Source organism: Arachis ipaensis, chromosome B5 (genome assembly GCF_059453495.1).
Source record: "Arachis ipaensis isolate K30076 ecotype BB chromosome B5, ASM5945349v1, whole genome shotgun sequence".
Taxonomy (NCBI): Eukaryota; Viridiplantae; Streptophyta; class Magnoliopsida; order Fabales; family Fabaceae; genus Arachis; species Arachis ipaensis.
Window position 1 is genome coordinate 78328230 of NC_142440.1, and position 6059 is coordinate 78334288.

A 6059-nucleotide genomic window follows, 5' to 3' on the forward strand; every position below is an offset into this window, starting at 1 on the left:
GATTGGCATCTATAGAAACTCAGAATCCAGATAGTGTTACTGACTCTCCTAGTTAAGTATGTTGATTCTTGAACACAGCTACTTTATGAGTCTTGGCCGTGGCCCTAAGCACTTTATTTTCCAGTATTACCACCGGATACATAAATGCCACAGACACATAACTGGGTGAACCTTTTCAGATTGTGACTCAGCTTTGCTAGAGTCCCCAATTAGAGGTGTCCAAGGTTCTTAAGCACACTCTTCTTTTTTGCTTTGGACCTCGACTTTAACCGCTCAGTCTCAAGTTTTCACTTGACACCTTCACGCCACAAGCACATGGTTAGGGACAACTTGGTTTAGCCGCTTAGGCCAGGATTTTATTCCTGTGGGCCCTCCTATCCACTGATGCTCAAAGCCTTGGATCCTTTTTATCACCCTTGCCTTTTGGTTTAAAGGGGTATTGGCTTCTTCTGCCTGCTTTTCCTCTTTTTTTTTTCCTGCAAGCTTTTCACTGCTTTTTTTTGCTTCAAGAATCAATTTTATGATTTTTCAGATCATCAGATAACATTTCTCCTTTTCCTTTCATTCTTTCAAGAGCCAACAATTTTAACATTCATAAACAATCAAATTCAAAAATATGCACTGTTCAAGCATTCATTCAGAGAAACAATAGTATTGCCACCACATCAAGATAGTTAAACTGTTTTAAAATTTGAAATTCATGCACTTCTTTTTCTTTTTCAATTAAAAACATTTTTCATTTAAGAAAGGTGATGGATTCATTTTCATAGCTTTAAGGCATAGACACCTAGACACTAACGATCATGTAATAAAGACACAAACATAAATAAATATAAAGCACAATTTTCGAAAAACAGAAAATAAAGAACAAGAAAATTAAAGAACGGGTCCACCTTAGTGATGGCGGCTTGTTCTTCCTCTTGAAGATCTTATGGAGTGCTTGAGCTCCTCAATGTCTCTTCCTTGCCTTTGTTGCTCCTCTCTCATGGTTCTTTAATCTTCTCTAATTTCATGGAGGAGGATGGACTGCTCTTGGTGCTCCACCCTTAGTTGTCCCATGTTGGAACTCAATTCTCCTAGGGAGGTGTTGATTTGCTCCCAATAGTTTTGTGGAGGAAGATGCATCCCTTGAGGTATCTCAGGGATTTCATGATGAGGAATTTCCTCATGCTCTTGATGAGGTTCTCTTGTTTTCTCCATCCTTTTCTTAGTGATGGGTTTGTCCTCATCAATGAGAATATCTCCCTCTATGTCAATTCCAACCGAATTACAAAGGTGACAAATGAGATGAGGGAAGGCTAACCTTGCCATAGTAGAGGACTTGTCCGCCACCTTGTAGAGTTCTTGGGATATAACCTCATGAACTTCTACTTCCTCTCCAATCATGATGCTATGTATCATGATAGCCCGGTCTATAATAGCTTCGGACCGGTTGCTAGTGGGAATGATTGAGCGTTGGATAAACTCCAACCATCCCCTAGCCACGGGCTTGAGGTCATGCCTTCTTAGTTGAACCGGCTTCCCTCTTGAATCTCTCTTCCATTGAGTGCCCTCTTCACATATGTCCATGAAGACTTGGTCCAACCTTTGATCAAAGTTGACCCTTCTAGTGTAGGGGTGTGCATCTCCTTGCATCATGGGCAAGTTGAATGCCAACTTTACATTTTCCAGACTAAAATCTAAGTAATTCTCCCGAACCATTGTAAGCCAATTTTTAGGGTTCGGGTTCACACTTTGATCGTGGTTCTTGGTGATCCATGCATTGGTATAGAACTCTTGAACCATTAAGATTCCGACTTGTTGAATGGGGTTGGTGAGAACTTCCCAACCTCTTCTTCGGATCTCATGTCGGATCTCCGAATACTCATTCTTTTTGAGTTTGAAAGGAAACTCGGGGATCACTTTCTTCTTGGCCACAACTTCATAGAAGTGGTCTTGATGCACCCTTGAGAGGAATCTCTCCATCTCCCATGACTCGGAGGTGGAAGCTTTTGTCTTCTCTTTCCTCTTTCTAGAGCTTTCTCCGGCCTTTGGTGCCATAAATGGATATGGAAAAACAAAAAGCTTTAGCTTTTACCACACCAAACTTAGAAGGTTGCTCGTCCTCGAGCAAAAAAAGAAAGAAGAGAGTAGAAGAAGAAGAAATAGAGGAGATGGAGTGGGCTTTGTATTTCTGCCAAGGGGGAGAAGTGGTGTTTAGGTTGTGTGAAAATGAGAGAGTGAAGATGGGTTTATATAGGAGTGAGAGGGGTGTGTATGGTTCGGCCATTATGGGTGGGTTTGGGAGGGAAAGTGGTTTGAATTTGGATGGTGAGGTAGGTGGGGTTTTATGAAGGATGGATGTGAGTGGTGAAGAGAATGGTGGGATTTGATAGGTGAATGGGTTTTTGGGGAAGAGGTATTGAGGTGGTTGGTGAATGGGTGAAGAAGAGAGAGAGAGGTGGGGTAGGTGGGGATCCTGTGGGTCCACAGATCCTGAGGTGTCAAGGATTTCTCATCCCTGCACCAAGTGGCGTACAAAATGCCCCTTTCTGCCAATCCTGGTGTTAAACGCCAGGCTGCTGCCCATTTCTGGCGTTTAACGCCAGCTTCTTACCCATTCCTGGTGCTAAACGCCAGTCTGGTTCCCTTTTTTGGCGTTAAACGCCCAGAATGGTGCCAGACTGGGCGTTTAACGCCCATTCTGCTACCTCTACTGGCGTTTAAACGCCAATAACTATCTCCTCCAGGGTGTTCTGTTTTCATTCTATTTTTCACTTTGTTTTTGTTTTTTCAATTATTTTTGTGACTTCACATGATCATCAACCTACAGAAAACATAAAATAACAACAGAAAATAGAAATTTAACATAGATAATTAAAGATTGGGTTACCTCCCAACAAGCGCTTCTTTAATGTCAATAACTTGACAGTGGGCTCTCATGGAGCCTCACAGATGTTCAGAGCAATGTTGGAACCTCCCAACACCAAACTTAGAGTTTGAATGTGGGGGTTCAACACCAAACTTAAAGTTTGGTTGTGGCCTCCCAACACCAAACTTAGAGTTTGACTGTGGGGGCTCTGTTTGACTCTGTATTGAGAGAAGCTCTTCATGCTTCCTCTCCATGGTTACAGAGGGATATCCTTGAGCTTTAAACACAAGGGAGTCTTCATTCACTTGAATGATCAATTCTCCTCTGTCAACATCAATCACAGCCTTTGCTGTGGCTAGGAAGGGTCTGCCAAGGATGATGGATTCATCCATACACTTCCCAATCTCTAGGATTATGAAATCAGCAGGGATGTAATGGTCTTCAACCTTTACCAAGACATTCTGTACAAGTCCATAAGCCTGTTTCTTTGAATTGTCTGCCATCTCTAGTGAGATTCTTGCAGCTTGTACCTCAATGATCCCTAGCTTCTCCATTACAGAGAGAGGCATAAGGTTTATGCTTGACCCTAGGTCACACAGAGCCTTCTCAAAGGTCATGGTGCCTATGGTACAAGGGATTGAGAACTTTCCAGGGTCCTGTCTCTTTTGAGGTAATCTCTGCCTAGTCAAGTCATCCAGTTCTTTGATGAGCAATGGAAGTTCATCCTCCCAAGTCTCATTACCAAACAACTTGGCATTTAGCTTCATGATTGCTCCAAGGTACTTAGCAACTTGCTCTTCAGTAGCATCTTCATCCTCTTCAGAGGAAGAATACTCATCAGAGCTCATGAATGGCAAAAGTAAATTCAATGGAATCTCTATGGTCTCAGTGTGAGCCTCAGATTCCCATGGTTCCTCATTAGGGAACTCCTTGGAGGTTAGTGGATGTCCATTGAGGTATTCCTCAGTGGAGATTACTGCCTCTTCCTCCTCTCCAGGTTCGGCCATGTGAGATGTGGTTATGGCCTTGCACTTTCTTTTTGGATTCTCTTCTGTATTGCTAGGGAGAGTGCTAGGAGGGAGTTCAGTAATTTTCTTACTCAGATGACCCAATTGTGCCTCCAAATTTCTAATGGAGGACCTTGTTTCAGTCATGAAACTTTGAGTGGTTTTGATTAGATCAGAGACTATTGTTGCTAAGTCAGAGTGGCTTTGCTTAGAATTCTCTGTCTGTTGCTGAGAAGATGATGGAAAAGGCTTGCTATTGCTAAACCTGTTTCTTCCACCATTATTGTTGTTGAAACCTTGTTGAGGTCTCTGTTGATCCTTCCATGAGAGATTTGGATGATTTCTCCATGAAGGATTATAGGTGTTTCCATAGGATTCTCCCATGTAATTCACCTTTTCCATTGCTGGGTTCTCAGGATCATAAGCTTCTTCTTCAGAGGAAGCTTCCTTAGTACTGCCTATTGCTGCTTGCATTTCAGACAGACTCTGAGAAATCATATTAACTTGTTGGGTCAATATTTTATTCTGAGCTAATATGGCATTCAGAGTATCAATCTCAAGAACTCCTTTCTACTGATTTGTCCCATTATTCACAAGATTCCTTTCAGAAGTGTACATGAATTGGTTATTTGCAACCATTTCAATGAGTTCTTGAGCTTCTGCAGGCGTCTTCTTCAGATGAAGAGATCCTCCAGCAGAGCTATCCAATGACATCTTGGATAGTTCAGATAGACCATCATAGAAGATTCCTATGATGCTCCATTCTGAAAGCATGTCAGAAGGGCACCTTCTGATCAATTGCTTGTATCTCTCCCAAGCTTCATAAAGGGACTCACCTTCCTTCTGTCTAAAGGTTTGGACTTCCACTATAAGCTTACTCAATTTTTGAGGTGGAAAGAACTTTGCCAAGAAGGCATTGACTAGCTTTTCCTAAGAGTTCAGGCTTTCCTTAGGTTGTGAATCCAACCATGTTCTAGCTCTGTCTCTTACAGCAAAAGGAAAGAGCATAAGTCTGTAGACTTCAGGGTCAACCCCATTGGTCTTGACAGTGTCACAGATTTGCAGGAATTCAGCTAAGAACTGATGAGGATCTTCCAATGGAAGTCCATGAAACTTGCAATTCTGTTGCATTAGAGAAACCAATTGAGGCTTAAGCTCAAAGTTGTTTGCTCCAATGGCAGGGATTGAGATGCTTCTCCCATAGAAATCAGGATTAGGTGCAGTAAAGTCACCAAGCACCTTCCTTGCATTGTTGGCATTGTTGTTATTTTCGGCTGCCATGGTTTCTTCTTCCTTGAAAAGCTCTGTTAGGCCCTCTAAAGAGAATTGTTCTTTAGCTTCTCTTAGCTTTCTCTTCAAGGTCCTTTCAGGTTCAGGATCAGCTTGAACAAGTATGCCTTTATCTTTGTTCCTGCTCATATGAAAGAGAAGAGAACAAGAAAGTATGGAATCCTCTATGTTACAATATAAAGATTCCTTGAAGTGTCAGAAGAAAAGAAGAATAGAAGGAGGTGGAGAAGAGGGAGTTCGAACTTATCAAGAGGGACAGAGTTCAAATTGCACCTTGATGAGGAGTCTCAGTCCTTTAAATAGAAGGATGTGAAAAGAGGGGAAGAATTTTCGAAAATAATTTAAAAAGATTTTGAAATAATTAAAAAGAAATTTGAAAATTTGATTGAGATTTTCGAAAACTAAGATTGGGAAAGAAATAAAGTGATTTTTGAAAAAGATTTTGAAATTAGAAAAAGATATGATTGAAAAAAATTAATTTTGAAAAAGATGTGATTGAAAAGATATGTTTGAAAAGATATGATTGAAAATCAATTTAGAAAAAGAAAATTTTTAAAATTAAAGATGATTACTTGACTAACAAGAAATTAAAAGATATGATTCTAAAATTTAAAGTTTGATCCTTTCTTAATAGGCAAGTAACAACTTGAAAATTTTTGAAGTAAATCTTGAATTGAAGCAAGGATTTTTGAAAATAGTGAAAATAAATATAAAATGGAAAGAAATTGATTTTGAAAGAGATATGATTGAAAAGATATGATTTGAAAAAGATTTGATTTTGAAAAATTATGAAAACTTGAAAAAAATGTGAATTAAAAACAAAATCTTCCCTCTAGTGTCATCCTGGCGTTAAACGCCCAGAATGGTGCCCATTCTGACGTTTAACGCCCAAATCTCTACCTTTTTGGGCG

The 6059-nt window shown here is 40.3% G+C and overlaps 1 non-coding gene across 1 annotated transcript; it reads left to right on the forward strand.

The window, feature by feature from the left end:
- The first annotated feature begins 4626 nt into the window (after positions 1–4626).
- Positions 4627–4734, forward strand: LOC148564702 (small nucleolar RNA R71). Its single transcript, XR_015884739.1, has one exon. It is a non-coding gene; the product is annotated as a small nucleolar RNA R71 (small nucleolar RNA).
- The last annotated feature ends 1325 nt before the right edge of the window (positions 4735–6059 follow it).